Source organism: Pelophylax lessonae (assembly GCF_965119305.1).
Source record: "Pelophylax lessonae genome assembly, chromosome: 9".
NCBI lineage: Eukaryota > Metazoa > Chordata > Amphibia > Anura > Ranidae > Pelophylax > Pelophylax lessonae.
The window spans coordinates 254,070,583-254,092,655 of record NC_138776.1 but is presented as its reverse complement, the minus strand read 5'-3'; the positions used below and the strand labels follow the sequence as shown (position 1 = coordinate 254,092,655).

Sequence of the window (22,073 nt, the reverse complement as noted above, 5' to 3'; positions counted from 1 at the left end):
CAACCCCGTTCTTTGTAGTGCAAACCTCAACTAAAGTCTTCCAGCTGTCTACATTCTCAGCGCCAACTGAACTACCCGGTAAGTATATGCTAGAATAACGCTATTATATTATTAATTCTATTATAATTATTTGTATGAATCCTATTATAATTATTTATATTAATCCTATATAATATTAATCCTATTATAATTATTTATATTAATCCTATATTAATTATTTATATTAATCCTATTTTAATAATAATCCTATTGTAATTAGCTTTAATAATCATGTTATAAATATTTATATTAAACCTATTATAATTATTTATATTATTCCTTTTATAATAATAACCCTATTATAATTATTTATATTAATCCTATTTTAATTATTTATATTAATCCTATTATAATAATAATCCTATTGTAATTAGCTTTAATAATCATGTTATAAATATTTATATTAAACCTATTATAATTATATATATTAATCCGATCATAATATGAATCCTATTATAATTATTTATATTAATCCTATTTTAATTATTTATATTAATCCTATTATAATAATACTCCTATTGTAACTAGCTTTAATAATCCTGTTATAAATATTTATATTAAACCTATTATAATTATTTATATTAATCCTATTATAATATTAATCCTATTATAATTATTTATATTAATCCTATTTTAATTATTTATATTAATCCTATTATAATAATAATCCTATTGTAATTAGCTTTAATAATCATGTTATAAATATTTATATTAAACCTATTATAATTATTTATATTAATACTAATATAATTATTTATACCGAAAGAAACCTCAGTATTCAGCTTTCAGGTAAAGTTTAAATGATACCTCTGTTTTATTTTGATTCTAAATGTTGGCAAGGGTCCTCATATCATTTTTATCATAATTCAATCGATTCACAAAATTCAATACAGAAAATACTAGCAATGGTTAACCTAGAATTAAATCCAGCTATTGTACACATTTCAAAATCTTAATTATAAACTTATTAAAAACTTTTCGAAGTGGATCAGGCAAAGATTTATTTTTTTTGTCCTAAATGGGATTTTTTTTCTTTTTTATAATTTTAAGGAAACTTTTATTAAACCCTTATTCCTACGTATCTTATTAAGAAATAGTACAGTAGAAAGCTAGAATTCATAAATTATATTCCTTTTAATGATTAATTATTTTCATATAATCTTAATAATCCCATTCTCCTTCTCTCCAAATCTGGAACAAATTACAGATTCAGAATTCAGATACAGAATGCTTTATTAATCCCAAGGGGAATTTATTAATTCACAGAGACCATTATCTGGGGACTCTACTCATTCATACAAGAAAACCCCTCTAGAAACCTTTAGTCCATTTAGTAAAGCAGATAACTATAAATTGATTTTCAATCTAAAATCATTTAGTTCTGACTGTGGACTAGAGTGAGAAGGCCTGGTAAGGCAAGAAGCATCCCCATTTAAGATAGAAAGCTCTGGAAACCTAGACAATGGGGATTAAAACTTCAGTTCCTGTGAACAAGATCCAATGGCATCCAAGAATCTGCTGTGCTCTTCCTTTTTTGGGATTGAGGAACAAGATAGATCAAGACCCCTTAACCATTTTTTTATCCACAGGTAACCAGATCTAGAAAGGTCTGGAAAGCATCAAGAAAATCCATGTAATTAAAATACTCAGCCTGCCCATAATGGGTGCTGGGATCTTTTGTGATGGTTTAGAACAGAGGTCAGCAACCTTTTTCCCCATAAGGGCCAGATTCAATGTATGTGAATGCATGCATTCACCTGCTAATAAATGAAGATATATTACACAGCCCCCCGCACCTCTGGCCCCCTTCACATTATACAGACCCCACACCTCCAGCCCCCTTTACATTACACAGCCCCCGCACCTCTGGCCCTCTTTACATTACACAGCCCCCTGCACCTCTGGACCCCTTTACAATACACAGCCTCCTGCTTCTCTGGACCCCTTTACATTACACAGCCCCCGCACCTCTGGCCTCCTCTACATTACACAGCCCACTTGCACCTCTGGACCCCTTTACATTACACAGCCCCCGTACCTCTGGACCCCTTTACATTACAAAGCCCCCATACCTCTGGACCCGTTTACGTTAAACAGCCCCCAACACCTCTGGCCCCCTTTCCATTACACAGCCCCCGCACCTCTGGCCCTCTTTACATTACACAGCCCCCGCACCTCTGGCCCTCTTTACATTACACAGCCCCCGCACCTCTGGCCCCCTTTTCATTACACAACCCCCCGCACCTCTGGCCCCCTTTACATTACACAGCCCCCCACAACTCTGGACCCCTTTTCATTACACAGCCCCCGCACCTCTGGCCCCCTTTACATTACACAGCCCCCGCACCTCTGGCCCCCTTTACATTACACAGCCCCGTGCAACTCTGGACCCCTTTACATTACACAGCCCCCCCCAACCTCTGGCCCCCTTTACATTACACAGGCCCCGCAACTCTGGACCCCTTTATATTTTACAGCCCCACCATATCACTGGACCCCTTTACATAACACAGTCCCCCTGCACATCACACAGCCCCCTACCCAGCCCCCTTTATATTACACAGCCCCCCATATCTCTGGACCCCTTTACATTACACAACCCCCGCACCTCTGGACCCCTTTACATTACACAGCCCCCGTACCTCTGGACCCCTTCACATAACACAGCCCCCACACCTCTGGCCTTTTTTACATTACACAGCACCCGCACTTCTGGACCCCTTCACATAACACAGCCCCGCACCTCTGGACCCCCTTACATTACACAGCCCCCCCTCCTCTGGCCCCCTTTATATTACACAGCCCCCCCCATATCGCTGGGCCCCTTTACATTACACAGTCCCCCCTGCACATCACACAGCCCCCCTGCATATTACACAGCCCCCCCCCGCAGCTACTTAAGCTACTACTTAAGCCACTTTGTTATGTTTACACAAAGCTGTCAGATCGGGAGAGGGGAGAGCCGGCCAGTCACATGAGCGCCAAGGAGCGCTCAAAAATCGGGTATATAGCTGTATTTTATTAATAAAGCACAGGCACTGGGATACTTGTCATTAGCAAAAATGGATGTTTGTGTAATCATAACAAAGTGGCTTAACAACCACTTTAAAATGTCCACGGGCCAGGTGCATGTGAATTCATCACGTGCCGGACATTTAGTGGCAGCAGGCCAGGTGCGGCCTGTGTGCCGTATGGTGCAGACCCCTGGTTTAGAGCAAACAAATGTTGGACCTCTCATTGTGTTGAAACAGCTATTTTATGTGTGCCTAACATTAGGGGGCCTGTTATAATTTTTGAGCTATCTTTTTCATGTTTTCTTCTTTTTTCTTTCTATGAATTCTAATTATCCACAGAGCCCAAAGATGTTTACCTTGAGGAAATCCCTGTTACTCCTTTTCTTTCTTGGGACCATCTGCTTATCTCTCTGTGAGCAAGAGTAAGTATGCATAAGACTTTTTTGTAAATAAACATATAGACTTTCAAGGCTTTATGCAAATAGAAAGCTAAAAATTGCTTTAAAAAGTTGGATAAAAAACGCTTACGTTTTAGCGTTTTTTGCCGGCGTTTATCAGTGTTTAGCAGAGTGTGTAAGTTATGATTAGTAGTGTTAGCATTAAGGAGCAGGGCCACCGGTGTCCTTAACAACCAGAGAATAGCTGGTTGTTAGGGAGCAAGACGATAAGCTTGCTGCCACGTCCTTAACAAGTAATGAGTCATCAGCTGTCAGCAGGCTTCCCCGCTGACAGCTGAATGTAAAAAAAAACAGTTGCCATCAAAAAGAAATTGTGAAAAAAAACAATGTGGGGGTCCCCCCAGTCTATACTCTTTGGGTCTGGTATGGATTTTAGGGGAAACCGCATGCCAAAATTAAAAAAAATATGGCATGGGCCCTCCCCAAAATCCATACCAGACCCTTATCGGAGCATGCAGCCTGGTAGGCCAGGAAGGGGGGGGGGGGAGGATGAGTGAGTGCCCCTCCTCCTGAACCGTACCAGGCCACATGCCCTCAACATGGGGGGTTCGGACTCCCCGCTAACAACTGAATGTAAGAAATAAATTGCCAGCAATAAAAAAGTGTGAAAAAAACAGCTTGGGGGTCTCCCATAATCCATACCAGGCTCTTTGGGTCTGGTATAAGTTTTAAGGGGAACTCCCCCAGCTATAAAAAAAAGTGCGAAAAAACAGCTTGGGGGTCCCCCCTAATCCATACCAGGCCCTTTGGTCTGGTATGAGTTTTAACAAAAACTCCACACCAAAACTAAGAAAAAAACAGCATTAGGTACCCCCCCCCAAATCCATACCAGATCCTTAGGTCTGGTATGAATTTTGAGGGTAACCCCCATGGCATTTTTCTTAATTTTAGTGTGCCCCCCGAACCATACCAGGTCACATGCCCTCAACATGGGGGGCTTTTATGTGACTGAAGGGCTATGCCCTCTCCAAAGCACCTTGTCCCCATTATGATGAGGACAAAGGATCTCTTCCCCACAACCCTGGCCTGGTGGTATTGGAGGTGCGGGGGGTGACTTATGGGAATCTGAAAGCCCCCCAGATCCCAGCCCCCCATGTATATAAGTATGGGGTAAATTGTACCCCCTATTCATTCACCAAAAATGTGGCAAAAAGTAAAAAAAAAAAAACGCACACACAGTTTTTGACCTTCTTATCCACATCAGTGCCTGACTTCACAAATGCACTTCTGAAAGAATGGTTAAACATTACCATAGACACACTCTTAAATGTTCCGGACAGCCACAAGAGCTGAAGCTGTTATAGCTGCAAAGGGTGGGACAACTCAATATTGAACCCTACGGACTAAGACTGGGATGCCATTAAAGTTCATGTGCATGTAAAGGCAGGCGTCCCAATACTTTTGACAATATAGTGTATATTGCTCTACCCTAAAGCACTCCCCATGTTGAGGGCATGTGGCCTGGTATGGTTCAGGTGGTGGAGGGGGGCACTTGCTTGTCCCCCCCTTTCCTGCCAGGCCGCATGCTCAGATAAGGGTCTAGTATGGATTTTGGGGGGGACCAAACAGATGCCTCAAAACTAGCTTTTCCATGAGGATGTATCCTACCAGAGTCTGGAAAGGCATTACATAAACTCCTCTTTAAGGTGTCTTCACTCTTCAAGATATTTAATTTGTTGCTCCTTCTGTGGGGATGGGATGAGTTCTGAGACTTTCCCCTTGTAACAGTGGTCAAGGAAGATTGCCAACCAATAATGATTTTTATCCTTGATGCCACAAATTCTCAGGTTCTTTCACAGGCTTTGAAGAAAAGGCTTACACCGCCAGTTTGCGGAGGCATGAGAAGCAGACTCCTCAGCTTCACTGAGGATTATAGTATCTGGAACTGTCTCCTCCCAGCCACATACTGCTCCCAAGGGTTCTGGGGATGGAAAACCTTTACTTAAGGTTTGATGTATGTCTTCCACTGCTTCCATGCTTCCATGCCTCAAAAACTGCCAGAATCCTCCTCCCTCTCTTCTTGTATGTTCTGTGGCGTTGCAAGAAAGGTGTCTGCATGAAGCAGGCCTTGAGAGGAAAGGAAGTCCTGCTCTGTCTCGAGTGCCCTGTCCATAATGCCATGCAGAGTCTGCTCCAGCAGGAGCACAAGGTACACGTGTCAACTTTCCCTGTCAAAGGGTAGTCAGGAGGTTAGTGCCATTATCGCATACCACCATTCCTGGCTCAAGCTGCCATGGCATGAACCACCTTTGGGCCTGCCCCTGCAGAGCTGAAAGAATCTTTGTTCTAGTGTGGCTCCTGTTCCCTAGACAGACAAGCTGAAGCACTGCATGACATCTTTTAGCCTAACTCATTGAACAGACCCTTGAATGCTTAGGGGGTACTAGTGGTTCACGGGACAATTCAGCAGAGGAGGGCATGGAAGAGGGGGGGCTGGAGCTAACAAATCTCGCATCATCACCACCAGTTGTCTGGAGATGTGGCAGCAAAACAAGCTCCAGCACTGCCCTGTCCTGCATCCTTCCTAGTTGCAAGCAGAGTTACCCAGTGTGCTGTGAACTAAATATAGCTTCCCTGACCATGTTTTCTGGACCATGTATCAGCAGTTATGTGGACCTTGCTGCTCACTGCCTTGCCCAACATTGCCACAAAATTGCCTTCCACCTGATGGTACAGAGCTGGAATGGCCTTACGTGAAAATAAATAGTGACTGACAAACTGCCATTGTAGTACAGGACATTCTGCAAATTTATAGAAGGGGGCAGAATCCACCAGATGGAAACGCCAGAGTTGTAAATCCAGCAGCTTGGACAAGCTGGAATTTAGATGCTGGGCATGTGGGCGGCAGGGACTGTATTTTATTTTTTGCTGCAGCAGCTGGGGCAGAGAAATTTGCATGCTATAGTCTACAGCAGGTGATGTGCTGAAAGGACCTGTGACACCCTTTGCTATACCATCGTCCCTGTCAGTGGAGGCTGCTGAAAGGTCATGAGATATTGCTGGGGTAAACCAGAAAGGCGAGGAGGAGCAGAATGGCATCCCTTTTGTGTGGCTTTCAGGTGTTCTTCCCAACGGGCTGAGTGGTGGGAGGTTAAATGCCTTGTCAAGCATGTGATACCCAAATGGCTGGTGTTTTTGCCTTGCTTGATCCGCTTGAGGCAAAGTTTGCAAATTGCAGCAGTGCGTTCGGCTGCACATGTGCTAAAAAAGGCCCAGACAGCTGAGCTGTGGGAAGTGGGCCGGGAGATAACAGCTCCACAAACTGATGGAATAGGGAGGCTGCTAGACATGTGTAATCCGTTTCGGTCCGAATACAAATTCGGGTGAATTTTTGGTTATTTGGAGATTTGAAGATATCCGAATAAAATAGTAACGAATAGTAACTAATTTCGTTGAAATTCGTTTAAATTAATTTCGTTTATTCAAGACTTACTGTAATTCCAGAGTGTCAAAAATAAATAAAAACAGTACACAGATTTTTGACAATTCCTTTATTAAAAAATAAAAAAAACAATGTCCCCTGGTGTAGATCCATTGGTAATCACGCCGCCCTGCCGCACCACTGAGTCAGAAAAAAAAGCTCCTCCTGCCAGGGTGGCTGACTGCTCCACCATTTAACAGTTCTCAAATAGGTTAGGGGCAGGACCAACAGATGATGTCACCAGGTGGTTCTGCCCCTTACCTATAAAAAAACTATAAATGTGATTTGGGGTTCCCACTTTAAGTGAAACAATAAAAAAGAAAAATGTATTTTAAATATAGTGACTGGGGTCCCCTTAATCTGCCTGTAAAGTGGCACATCTGTACCATATATAGAACCTGCTGCTGCAAAAATGACATTAATAAATCAAAAAAAAGTAGTCAAATCACATGTAAATTGACTCATGGTTGCAATTGCTGGCACAGCTAATGTAAAAAAAAGAAAGAAAAAAACTAAATGGGTTCCCCCTAAAAACCAATACCAGGCCCTTATCCTAACACGCAGCCTGGCAGGTCAGGAAAAGGGGGGGATGAGCGAGCCCCCCCTCCTGAACTATACCAGGCCACATGCCCTCACTATGGGAGGGTGCTTTAGGGCAGGGGGGCTCTGCCTCCCCACCCCAAAGCACCTTGTCCCCATGTTGATGGGGACAAGGGCCTCTCTTGGACAACCCTGGGCGGTGATTGTGGGGGTCTGTGGGCAGGGGGCTTATTGGAATCTTTATCAAGGGGTCCCCAAGATTCCTCCTCCTCATGTGAATGAGTATGGGGTACATTGCACCCCTGCTTATTCATCAAAAAAGTGTCAAAAATAAAGAAAAACAGTAGACGGTTTTTGACAAGTCCGTTAAAAAAACAAAAAAACAAGTCCCCGACGTAGATCCATCATCAATTAGGAGGCTCGCCGCACCGCTGGACCCGAAAAAAAAAGCTCCACCCACGACTAAGGCTGACTGCCCAATGCCTACTCCACTGCTGGCAGTTCTTAAATAGGTAAGGGGTGGGGCCACCTGGTGATGTCACCTGGTGGCCCTGCCACCTTGTGACATCACTTACCCAGCATGCCCCAGTTGGTGATGTGACAAGGGAACTGGTCAACTTCTGACATCATTGGCTGACTCTACTCCTCAAATATTTTAGAAATGTCAGGTAGAGGAGCAGGCATTCGGTGGGGAGCCTTGGACGAGGCCAGAGGTTTTTTTTTTTTATTTGAGTCCGGCGGGTGGCTTGATTGATGATGGATCTACATCGGGGGACATTGTTGTTTAATTTTTAATAAAGAAATTGTCAAAAACTTGTGTATTGTCTTTATTCACTTTTTACATTTTTTTTGTGAATGGGTAGGGGTACTAGATACCCCATAGTCATTCACATGGGGGGGGGGGCAGGGTCTGGGGGCCCTCTTGTTAAAGTGGGCTTTCAGATTCCTATAAACCCCCCCCACAGACCTCCACAACTGCAGTTCAGGGTTGTGGGAAGGAGGTCCTTGTCCCAATCAACATGGGGACAAAGTGTTTTGGGGCAGGGGGGCATGTTGTGGCCTGGTATGGTTCAGGAGGATGACTTGTTCAGGAGGAGGGGCCACTCCCTCACCCCCCTTTCCTGGCCTGCTGAGCTGCATACCCGGATAAGGGTCTGGTATGGATTTTTCTAAGTTTTGGAGTAGGGTTTTCCTCAGAATACATACCAGACCTGAAGGGCCTGGTATGGATTGGGGGGATCCCATGCTGTTTTTTAATGAATTTTCTATTGCCAGGATTGTTTTATTTACATTTCCGTTGTCAGTGGGAAAGCCTGCTGACAGCTGATGAGTCATCGGTTGTTAAGGATGCATCGGCCGTCTTCCCGGCCCCCTGCTTAACAACCAGTTACTCTTCACACGGAACTTGAACTGGTCGTTCATTTTTCGACCGATCCGAATTTGAATCATTCCGAGAATTTGGAATTCATTAGAAAATTAATGAACAACACAAAATTGAAAGAAATAAAACAAAAAAAAAATCAGAAACCAAGCTAAACGAATTCCAAAACAAAATGAAATAATAATATAATGAATCTATCCGGAACGAAACAGAACACATTTTTCTGTTCTGCACATGTCTAATGGCTGCTCTCTACTCTTCTATGATGGCTGCCTCTGGAAGGCATCCTGCCTCATTGGGGTTGTCCCTCACCCTCACTTTCCTCCTCTGCTATATCTGGCACCTAAGTCACGTCATTGACCTTATCATCATCATCTCCTCCATCCTCATTACCACTGGAGACAATCTGGCAATACGCTGCGGCTGGGGAAACATGACTGCCAATGCCAATTTGATGTTTATAAGTGTTCTCCCCTCTCTGTAGACTTATGTGTCTACCTTCCTTGATCTTAGAACCAACATCAGAATCAAGTAATCGCTGTGCATCGTCAAGGAGCAAGTGGCTGATGCTGTGTGTTAGCTGACTCCTCCATGCCTAATGGCTAGGTTGTGGCAGGAGTAGTTGTGGATAAGGAGGCAGAATAAGCCATTCTGGCTGCTGCGTGGACTATGCACTAGTCTCTGCTTGGGTGATGGAGGATGAGGAGGATGAGGTTGGTTAAGTAAGCTAGGCCATCATCTCCTGTGCATGGTGTGGCTGGATATCACAGGCAACATCGCTAAACAGAGAAAATGGTGCCCTGCCTGAGGATGGACTACGTCCACCTTTGCTTGTGTACACATACGCTGCCAGCCCCCTCACAGTGGTATAAGAACGTCTGCCTCTCCTTGTTGGCCTCCCAGACTTGATGGGGGGTCTTTTTACTGAAATGTAAAAGATACGGGGAAATATGTAATTGGATGTACTTTAATCAATGAAAACTGCTGTTTGGTGCACTTGAACTTGAGGATTGCCACTGACAGAAATGTCAAAACTATAAAAAATAAATAAAAAAGAGAATAACAGCGCCGAAGTTAGAAAAACAGTAACTCACAAATTCAAAAAAGGTGGCAGGCACTGGAAAAAAAAAAAAAACCCAAGCAGCAACCAATAAAGTAAAAGGGGGTATACCACACTGTATACAGCACTAAATGTTATGTAAATGCGGTGTAAAACACAGACACACTACAATATACTGCAGTAAAACTGCACTGTTGCACTTCAATATACTGCAGTAAAACTACACTGACGCACTTCAATATACTGCAGTAAGACTGCACTGACGCACTACAATATACTTCAGTTAAAATGCACTGACACACACAAAATCAAAATTTTTTAACATTATAGGCCAATTTGTTTTCTGCTACATATCTTTGGTAAAAAAAATTGTAATAAGCGTATTTTGATTGGTTTGTGCAAAAGTTATCGCAGCTACTAACTAGAGTAAAGATTATGTCATTTATGTCATTTTTATTGTTTTTTTTTAACGAGTAATGGTGGCGATCTGCGATTTTTTTGCGGGACTGCGACATTGCGGCAGACAGATCGGACCCTTGACTGACATTTTTGAACCTTTTGGGGGGACTAGTGACATTACTACAGTAATCAGTGCTATAAATATGCACTGTTACTGTAATAATGACACTGGCAGGGAAGGGGTTAACTTTATTGGTGATCAAGGGGTTAAATGTATGCCTGGTCCTTACTGACGTGTGTGGGGGAGGGGATTGTGTGACACAGGCACAAAAGATCGCAGGTTCAGCTATGCTGAATCCTGTAATCTGTCCCTGCCTGTCACATAGGAGATCCGCCCGCTTTGTTTACACAAGCGGGCAGATTTCCTCACTCGATCCCCGACGATCGGGGAAGAGCGGCGGTGATCACCGCCTCTCCTTCCCTGGCCCGACTCCCGCTGTGTCTGAATACAGCGGGAGCGAGCCTCCAGCGATGCGCGCTGCCGCCCACAAGGGGAGGAGTCCAGCGACGTAGGTCTACGTCGCTGGACGGAATCGAGCCACTTTGCCGCAGTACGCTCAATGTGAGCGATCGACAAGTGGTTAATATACCGCAGTAAAACTGCACTGATACTCTTCAATATACTGTAGTAAAACTGCACTGATGCAATACAATATACTGCAGTAAAACTGCAATGACTCACTACAATATACTGCAGTTAAACTGAACTGACGCATTACAATATACTGCAGCAAAACTGCACTGACAAACTACAATATACTGCAGTTATACTGCACTGACACACTTTAATATACTGCAGTAAAACTGCACTGACCCCCTACAATATACTGCAGTAAAACTGCCCTGACACACTACACTGACACACTTCAATATACTGTAGTAAAACTACACTGACACTACAGTAAAACTGCACAGAAGCACTACACTGACACTACAGAAAAACTGCACTGACGCAATACACTGACACTACAGTAAAACTGCACAGACGCACTACACTGATGCTGCACTCTACACTCACAATAGAATCGCAATAACACACTATAGCACACTAACTCGCTAGTAGCAATGAACAGAGCCCTGTTCTATCTATCTCCACTCCAACATCACACTGCAAATGGCTCCTCTTGGAAGGAACCTTTTATAGTGTGGGGTGGGTCTATGAGCAATGAGCCATGATTGGGCAACGTTATCATGACTTTCTCCAATCATGACTCTCACAGTGCTCTGTCTCTGATTGGGCAAAGCCTTCATTGCTTCAGCCAGTCAGGGTTTAGGATGCACTGTGCAGCGTGCAGTGCATTGTGGGGCATTCGGTGGGCCAAACAGTATGAACACCCTGCCAATTTGGGTGTTCGCTGAATGGGCAAACAGCCAATGTTTTGGCCGAACTTTTGCTTGGCTCAAACTGTTCGTCCAACACTAATTAGAATCCATTAATTTGGATATGATGGGTACCATACAATATTTCAGATGGAGAAAAACAATCCTTGGAATGTACAAGGGGAGAGTGAAGTTGCTGATGTGAAAGATTAATTTGGAATGTCCCAAGAGATGGCGGACATCATTAAAGGGGCAAGGTGAGTGAAGGAGAAGGGTATGGTAGAGAGGGTGTAACAATGAAAGGGAAGGAAGCATCATGTCAAGGTCTTACCTTGCCCTCCTGTTGGTAGCCATCTTGGACATGTGCAGACTGCTGCCTCTTATAAACTCTAAATGCATCATCACATGCCTGCTGCCTGCGTGTCGCACAGTGATGATGCTGCACACCTGACTATATCTATTACCTGATGGGTTGCAGTCCTTGCTTTTGCAATTGTGCTCCAAGGTGCATCTCTGCTAGCAGTCTTCTGTTCTCCATTTTCTTCTGTGTATGACCTGGCTTGGCTGATGACTATCTTGGCTTTCGACCCCGCACATCGGCAGACTAGCCCATTCTGGACTCGACTCCGGCTTGGACTACCTGCTTCTAGACTTGACCCCGGCTATTTCCTACTCTCACTTCCTCACTCTTGCTGTGCGTTTATTTTTGTTTTCTCTAATAAACTGCTTTATTTTACCTCCATCCCCATGTGGTCTGGCTTCCTGGCACCCTGGCACATCACCATTCAGAGGCCCAAAAGGTCATGCTTAAATTCCACTGGAAGATCACACAATTCCCAGATATATAACAAATACACTATGTTGCCAAAAGTATTGGGACGCCTGCCTTTACACGCACATGAACTTTAATGGCATCCCAGTCTTAGTCCATAGGGTTCATTATTGAGTTGGCCCACCCTTTGCAGCTATAACAGCTTCAGCTCTTCTGAGAAGGCTAGTCACAAGGTTTAGGAGTGTATCTGGGAATGTTTGACCATTCTTCCAGAAGCGCATTTGTGGGGTCAGGCACTGATGTTGGACAAGAAGGCTTGGCTCATAGTCTCCGCTCTAAGACATCCCAAAGGTGTTCTATCAGGTTGAGGTCAGGCCAGTCAAGTTCCTCCACGCCAAACTGGTTCATCCATGTCTTTATTGACCTTGGTTTGTACATTGATCCAAATATTTTGCTGGAGGGGGGATTATGGTGTGGGGTTATTTTTCAGGGGTTGGGCTCCTTAATTCCAGTGAAGGGAACTCAAGACATTTTGGACAATTTCATGCTCCCAACTTTGTGGGAACAGTTTGGAGATGGCCCCTTCCTGTTCCAACATGACTGTGCACTACATTTGAATAGGATAGAATAGGATAGAATAGAATAGAAAAAACAATAGCATAAAAAGAATTGAATAGTATCGAAAAGAAAAGAATAGAAAATAAAATAATGCAAACAAATAGAAAAAAACAATAGCACAGAATGGAATACAATAGAATAATATAGAAAGAATATAGAATAGAACAGAAAAGAATAGAATAGAATATATAAAAAAGAAAGAATATAGCCATCGTTCGAAAATTCTAATTTTGAATAGAATACATTTGAATAGGATAGAATAGAAAATAAAGGAATAGAATAGAATAGAATATAATAGAAAAAAAACAATTGAATAAAAAGAATAGATTAGCATAGAAAAAACAATAGCATAGAATGGAATAAAATAGAAACATATAGAAAGAATATAATTGTCTTTTGAAACGTTTATTTAAATTAGAAAATAATGAACAAAATAATTTAATTTAATTCAACAGAAAAATGTAAATAATGAATTGACGCAAAACAAATATTTTGGTTCTGCGCATTTCTACTAAACATGGATATTCTAAACACAAAATAAACCTTTTTAATACATGTGGGATTTTATCCAAGTAGAAGGTCTGGAAGAAATTTGAAGGGCTTTTAAAGAAAATTAGCTGACTCAACGATGGGAAGATGGAATGTTCTGATGAAGGATTTTTCAGAATTTCCACATGTACAAAATCCTTCTAATGTATGGGCAGATTTCGTCGTGTCCACTTACTGATGAGAAAGTTCTGTGCCATAGCATGGAACACACCAGTATGCTCCTACTGGTTATTCAATAAGGGGTGCAAGGTTGGGGCATCTCACTGTGTGATATTCGTTTAACATGTTAATGTGGTCATATACAGTAATAGTAATCAATGTGTCCTAAAAATACATATTTTTGGTTCCAGAGAAAAACAGTTTTTGTGTAATAATTCATGTTGTCTTATGTAATGATAACTGTGTCTTCTCCTAGGAGAGGTGCCGATGAAGATGGAGGGGAAATGACAGAAGAAGTAAAAAGAGGTCTCTGGAATACCATTAAGGAAGCCGGGAAGAAGTTTTTTGTGGGTGTTTTGGATAAGATTAGATGTAAAATTGCTGGAGGATGTTGAGACGTGAATTGGAAGTCATCTGATGCAGGATATCATTTAGCTAAATGTTTAATGTCTTATTAACAAAAAATAAATATATCATATACTCGGTTTTCCTCTTTTTTTTTATTACTTTGATATTTATTTTTATATGATGATCCTATTGTAGTTGGGGGGAAATATAGTCCTTAGAGAACTTTCCAAGGAATGTAATCACTTATCAACTTTCATTTGGATCCATCAACCTCACTGATCTGGATAGATCCTCCAATTTACCCAATCAAGATAAAAGCATACAGAATACACTATATTGCCAAAAGTATTGGGACACCTGCCTTTACACACACATGAACTTTAATGGCATCCCAGTCTTAGTCTGTAGGGTTCAATATTGAGTTGGCCTGTTAGAGATTTAGATTTTAAATGATAAAAGTCTTTGAAATATATAATGTAATAATATTAGTTTGAAGGTTATTTCATATCTCCCTTTGTCAAGGACAGAGAAGCCATTTTGCTATGTTTGTATTTCTATTCTGAGTTTCCATGTTAGTATTTTGAGTAGGGTTATGTGTCAATTATAGACTAAAACCATATATGCAGGAGTGGGTGTTACTTTTATATTTAGAATTACTACCTTCTTGGGATACACTTTTTGCTGACATTGTCTTTACATACAATATAAAAGACAGCTACGTATATCTACAGATTAGACAGAGAAGAGAAAAGAACATTTTACACTCTGAAGACACGTAACTAGAGTTGAGCGAACACCTGGATGTCCAGGTTCGGCGGGTCCGGCCGAACTTGAAAAAAAATTCCGGGTTCGTGACTCGGACTTAACCCGAACTTTACCCCGATCCCGAACCCCATTGAAGTCAAAGGTGACCCGAACTTTTGAGCACTAAAATGGCTCTAAAAAACACATGGAAAGGGCTAGAGGGCTGCAAATGGCAGCAAAATCTTCTTAAGAGCATGGCAAGTGCTCTGCAAACAAATGTGGATAGGGAAATAACTTAAAATAACATAAAAAGCAAAAAATAATCATCTTGATCTAGGAGGACAAGGCCCATATAGAGTAGGAGGTTGAGGTGGCTGTGGATGTGGCGGTGTAGGTGGAAGCGGCGGCGGTGGAGGACGAGGTAGCCAACACTGGTTTTTGTTTTTAATTTTATTTCTTTTTAAATTAGGGTACACCCCAAAAGAGTGAGAAAGATCAAAAATACAACAATGGCTGGGTAAGGCCGGTATACATGTCTATTCTTCACAAGGTACAGACAAGTCCTGTGGGATCCATGCCTGGTTCATTTTAATGAACGTGAGCTTGTCCACATTGGCTCTGGACAGGCGGCTGGGCTTGTCTGTGGTAACGCCCCCAGCTGTGCTAAATACACGTTCAGATAATACACTGGCTGCAGCGCAGGCCAGCACCTCCAAGGCGTAAAGGGCAGGCTCAGGCCATGTGCCCAACTTGTAGACCCAGAAGTTGAAGGGGGCAGACCCGTCATTCAGTACGTGTTTAGTATGTAAGGAATGGTAAGGAACTGTATATGGTATATGGTAAGGAACGGTGATGGCGGCGGGGGGGCTTTTTTCTCCCTTCTGGGTTGAGTTTGGCCTTGAAAAAGATATGCACTGGTCTTGCCAGGGACCGGGATTCTGAAAAGACTGTGGTGCATGTGCCCCTGGAGTGGCAGTCCAGTGGTGCCATAATTCACGGTGGATGGCAACACTATGAGTATGACACCAAGGAAACTGCACTTCATACACACGTTTTTCACACCTGCCTCTAGGGCCGTGCCTTTTGGTCAGGAGTCAGGACCAGAGGAACTTTTTATTCCTGGCCGAAGGGCCTGCCATAGTATTGCAACGTGGCACTAACCTTGCACTTCTCCACCATCTCTTTCCCCACTTTTATGTGTTGTGTGTCTCACATTTTGTGTTTTTTATTGTGGCGGTACACTTTATTTTGCACAGCGTGATTAGTAGGGTGTAGGTCCTTGGGCCTGTCCCTGAAAGTCTTGGGAGGGGGTGGATATGGCCTTCTGGCTTGGTTCGCCCTCTCTCATGGGGTCTCTCTTCGGAAGAGCCCCACCTAGTACTTGGGGTGGTCTGTTTCAGCAGACCTCCTAAAGAAAGGGGCTGCCTGGTTTCGGCCATGTTAGCCAGTGTAAGTACCCAAGTCCCTGTCAGGAGCCTTATGCCCCAGGGGATCAGGGTCAGGGACCATGTGTACACCCTGTGCAATTTTTGTGTTTCATTTTTTGGTGCGCACTTTTTTATGCACCCACCGGGTTTAAAAAAGAAAAACAGCCAGTGGTCCTGGATGTTGTGGCGTGCCGACAAAGCTTTTCCACATTTCATACATGCTAACCCTGCCTTCTGAGGTGCTGGCGGTGCCCTGGCTGCCTTGGCGACGTCCTCCTCTGCCTTCGCCTTGTGCTTCCACTGTGCCCCCGCTGTCAGGTGGGAATGCCACCAGCATCACTTCACGACCTTTTGGCTAAGATCAAGTGTAGTATCTGTTGTTATCAGTTATCTGGGTGCCACCCTGCTGTGAACATGGTTCCTCCTCCTCCATCTCCTCCTCCTCTTCATCTTCCACCTCGTCATCCTCCAGAACTGTGCCCTTGCTGGACAATTGTGTACCTGGCATTGGTGGGTGCAGGAACCCACCCTAGGAGCCACTTGTGAATGACTGCCCTGAAAGCCTTGGAAATGATCACTGCTCCGGATGCGGAGGCGGTAGAGGATGAGGAAGCGGAGTAGGAGGAGTTAGCAACAGGAGGCAAACTGAAGCGCTCTGCAATCCTTGGTGGTGGAAGGAGATGCGCCAAACAAATTTAAAGGGTGTATCTCACAGTAACATAATCAGCAAATGCTGCAAAATTATTAATTTTCCCCTAAATGGGTGTTTATTGAATAGCAGAATAGAACAACAGTATCCAAAGGGTGTATCTCACACGTGCAGATACAGACTAGGCCTAAATGTAATATCTTTCTTTCCCCTATTTGGGTGTTTTTTGAATAGCGGAATAGAACAACAGTATACAACGGGTGTATCTCCCAGTAACATATGCAGACTAGGCCGCAATATAATATTTTTTCCCTAAATGGGTTTTTATTAAATAGCGGAATTGAACAACCGTATACAACGGGTGTTTCTCACAGTAACATATGCAGACTAGGCCGCAATTTAATATTTTTTCCCTATATGGGTGTTTTTTGAATAGCGGAATAGAACAATAGTATACAAAGGGTGTATCTCACACGTACAGATGCAGACTAGGCCGCAATTTACTTTTTTTTTCCCTAAATGGGTGTTTATTGAAAAGCGGAATAAAACAACAGTATACAACGGGTGTATCTCACAGTAACATATGCAGACTAGGCCGCAATTTAATTTTTTTTCCCTAAATGGGTTTTTATTGAAAAGCAGAATAGAACAACAATATCCAACGGGTGTATCTCACAGTAACGTATGAATGAAAAATGTTTATTTTCCCCTTTAATTGGTGATCTTTGAAGAGCAGATTAGAACACAGCAGTGTCTAACGGCTTTATCTCACAGTAACATATAAAGGAAAAAAAAAATGTGTCCCTTTAAATTGGTGATTTTTGAATAGCAGATTAGAACAGCAGTGTCTAAACACTGTATGTGACTGTAAAATATGAAGGAAAAAAGGGTTTTCTTTTTTAAAATCCAGATTAAGCAGACACATATGCACTGAGCTTGCATTACATGGCTGCTACACGCTGCACGCCTAAGAGGTTGGATACTGTTGTTGTCCTATTCTGCAATTGAATAAAAAAAAAAACGCATTTGAATGAAACACTGAAAAATATTTTTTTTCCCCTAAAAGCTAAAAAATAATTATTTTCCCATTACATTGGTGATTTTTGAATAGCAGATTAGAAAAGCAGTGTCTAAACACTGTATGTCACTGTAAAATATGAAGGAAAAATTTTTTTTTTTTTAAATTCAGATTAGGCAGACACATATGCACTGAGCTTGCATTACATGGCCGCCGCACACCGCCAACCTAACAGACTGATAAAAGGTTTTTTTTCCTCCCTCCTCCTCACTGGGCTCAGGTCAGGGCAAAAAGATCGTGCACTGCACCCCCACACAATAAAATCAATGTAGATCACTGTCTGATTAAAGAAGATTCTTCCTATTCTTTCCCTGAAAGCAATCTCCAGCCTGACCCTACAATAATCTCCTATCTCTCCCTCAGCAGAAGCAGGAACCTCTCCCTAGTATAGTTAGAGCAGAGTGACGCGCTGCGCTATGTGACTCCAGCTTATATAGAGGCTGGGTCACATGCTGCACTGGCCAATCACAGCCATGCCATTAGTAGGCATGGCTGTGATGGCTTCTAAGGGCACACTAGTTAAACGCTTGCTGATTGGCTGCCTTGCAGCTGTTGAAACCACGCCATTAAAACCACACCAAAACATTAAAACTGTGCCAAAACATGAAATAACATTACCGAACAACGGACTGTATCCCGAACATACAGTGAAATGTTCGGGTTCTTGTCCGGGTACCGAATACTCAAAAGTCCGGTACGATCCCGAACAATACAGTCCGTGTTCGCTCAACCCTACACGTAACACCTCTCTTTCTCTCCTTTTGATGCGTGAAAAGTCTTTTGTTTTGTTCTGTATTGTATGTTTTGCTTTACTTTAAGAGAATAAACATCTTTCCTGAAATATCGTAACAGCTGAGAAGTCTATTTCAAACATTTTGGTGGAGAATGCGGACCTGGATGAAGTCTCTTTATCTTTCACTCCAGTTACCAATCCTGCTCCAGGAGGGGAGGTTTTTTGTCTGTTTTCTCACCTATTAACAACCTATTAAAGTCAAAAAGTAAGAAACACAGGGAACAGTTGTTGACAAGCCCAAAAAAATACACTACGTCAGAAGGGGCGGTGCCACTGGATGACATAGCCGGGTGGCCCCAACCCTTGCCTATATAAAAACTGTCAAAGCGCAGATCAGGCAGACGGTGGAAGGACTCCTAAGAGGCGGAACGATTTTTTGTTTTTTCTATTTTTCGGGTCCAGTAGGCGTCATTATTGATGAGGGATTTACATTGAGGGACACAATTTTTTTATTTTTTTAATAAAGGACTTGTCAAAAAATGTTTCCTGTGGTTCTTACTTTTTTACACTTTTTTGGCGAATGGGTAGGGGTACTATGTACCTGATACCCATTCACATAAGGGGAGGCAGGATCTGGGGGGCCCCTTGTTAAAGGGGCTTCCAGATTCAGATAAGCCCCCCACCCGCAGACCCTGACAACCAGAGCCCAGGGTTGTGGGAAAGAGACCCTTGTTCCCATCAACACAGGGACAAGATGCTTTGGGGGGCACCCCAAAGCCCCCTTCCTATGTTGAAGGCAAGCATCCTAGTATGGTTTAGGAGGGGGAGGAGCTTGCTCGTCCCTCCCCTTTCCTGGCCACACCATTTTTTTTTTACTTTTTGGCGTGAAGTTTCCCTAAAATCTGTAGCAGACCTAAAGGGCCTGGTATGTATTTTTTTTAAATTTCAGCGTGGAGTTCTGCTTAGAATCTATAACAGCCCCAAAAGGCCTGGTACAGATTTTGGGGGGGACCCCACACTTTTTTTTTCCTAATTCTGTCATGGGGTCCCCCTTAAAAGCCATACCAGACCCAAAGGGTCCCCCTAAGCTGTTTTTACACCAATTTTTTTTAAATTTATGTTTAATTATTTTTTTAAATTTAGGGAAGCCTTAACAACCTATTGACTGTGCGCTCGGCAGGTGAAAATCACGCTAAGTGCTGAGAAAGTTCAGGTGTTAGGGGAATACCTGAACGGGCAATGTTCAGGCCAAATACTTTTGTGCTTGGTGCACTAAAAACTGTTTTATTATAGTTTTTTTTTATATAAAAAAAAGGAACCACTGCTGATGCAGAAGAGGAATGTTTGCATTGCAGAATGGAGGAACAGCAATCATGCCCTAAATATTTTTAGTGCCGTTGCGGCAAAAAAAATATAGAAACCACTGCTGACGCAAATAGAGGAACACCTGTGACGTAGAAGGGAGGACAGCAATTATGCCCTAAGTATTATTAGTGCTGCTACGCCACAAAGATAAAAACACTGCTGACGCAGAAGGAATAGCACCTGCGACACAGAAGGGGGAGTTCTAATAATGCAGCAACAGAACCTGATGCTGCAAAAAAAAAAAAAAAAATATCAAGGGAAAAAAAAATGGGATTAGTGGGGTGACACAGACGTGTTGTATACACCAACACTTCAGTGGCACCGCTACACTGTGTTACACAAGAATTACAGCACAGCACTACACTGACTGAACACACAATCCACTGACTACCTGCCTAATCTCCACTAACACACTGCACAGGGCTGCCGTGTAAGCAGCCTTATATAGTGTGGGGTATTGACTTAGCCTCCGAGCCATGATTGGCCAAAGACACCCTGCCTTTGGCCAATCATGGCTCTCACAGTACATGTGCTGTGATTGGCCAAAGCATACAGGTCAGGTGCATGCTTCGGCCAATCATCAGCAATCAATGCACTGCTAGATGGCAGTGCATTATGGGGCGCTCGTCAGCTGCCGAACTTCCTGCGAACACAAACTTACGTTCGACTCAAACATCAAGCCCATCCCTGGTAAACGTTAGTGAATTGACCCCATTCTGTTTTTCTCAACTGGAACAATTTAATCTACAAACATAAAGGATAAGTTAATTAAAGCCAAAGTTTCCTTACATTTTATAGAAAAATGGGTTAATCAGTAATAATCGTTGCTGCATTGCCATACTGCATCAACAGAGCAGCAGCCAATGTCTCTGATCAATAAAGACAGCAGTACAATGTCGTTATAGTGACACTATACTGCTCATGGGGGTTATTGTTCTTTTTTTTCATTATATTTTGGTTACTTAGTACTTTCTTAAGCTGTCAGTTCCCTCTCACAGCTGATCGCAGCATGCAGCCTTTGTTTACATGTATGATTGCTGTGATTGGTCTCAGGGATCACATGGTACAGGGCCAATATATATGCCCACCAGCTTTGATTCTCATCCCATCTGGCTCTTTCAATCCAGTGGCCGTATGGTAAGTGGTTAATAAAGGTGTATTGGTAGGAATTCAGTTTCATCAAAAAATGTCTTAGGCTTTGATTACCTGTCAACACACACGGCTTTAAGCACATATTTGGGCAAATAAAAGCAGCTGATTATCTGTCAGACTGAAATCACATGTTGTTTAGGAAAGGCATGACTTCTGATACAAATATTATCAAAGAATAATAAACATCACCGGCATAAATTTAACCACTTGCCGCCAGCCCGTCGTGTATTTACTGTGGCTCTATTGTGCGAAACGACATACCTGTATGTCATTTCATTCAATAGCCACTAAGTGGCGCAATCGCACCACGATTGGCTAGCAGGGATGTCTGGCGGACCCGATGTTCACTGGCCACCCGCGATCATCCGCGGGAGAGGCAGAACGGCGGTCTGCCTATATAAACAAGACAGATCACCGATCTGCAAGAGGAAAAGATGGAGATCTTGTGTTCCTGATGAGCAGGAACCCGAATCTCTGTCTTTCCCCCAATCAGTGCAAACCCCCAACAGTTAGAAACCACCCTAGGGACACATTTAAAACCCTTGATCGCCCCTAATGTTAACCCCTTCCCTGCCAGTGTCATTAGTATAGTGACAGTGCATTTTTTTTTAGCACTGATCATTGTATTAGTGTCACTGGTCCCCAAAAAAGTGTAATAAGTGTCAGTTAGATGTCCAATTTGTTCGCCGCAATGTCGCAGTCTCACTGAAAATCACTTATCGCCATCATTACTAGTAAAAAAAATAAAAATTCCATAACAATATCGCATCGTTTGTAGACACAATAA

The 22,073-nt window shown here is 42.7% G+C and overlaps 2 long non-coding RNA genes across 4 annotated transcripts in view; one reads left to right on the top strand and one right to left on the bottom strand.

Moving 5' to 3' along the window:
- Positions 1–22,073, bottom strand: part of LOC309563011 — a 240,623-nt gene that overhangs the window by 23,976 nt on the left and 194,574 nt on the right. The gene's annotated exons all lie outside the window — the stretch shown is intronic.
- The window catches only part of LOC309563009, a 55,927-nt gene continuing 33,915 nt past the window's right edge, over positions 62–22,073 (top strand). The window contains exon 1 of one of the 2 annotated variants that reach the window (XR_014225658.1): positions 62–78. This is a non-coding gene — a long non-coding RNA (uncharacterized lncRNA). The remainder of the gene's footprint in view (positions 79–22,073) is intronic. The other variant, XR_014225659.1, reaches the window with a different exon arrangement.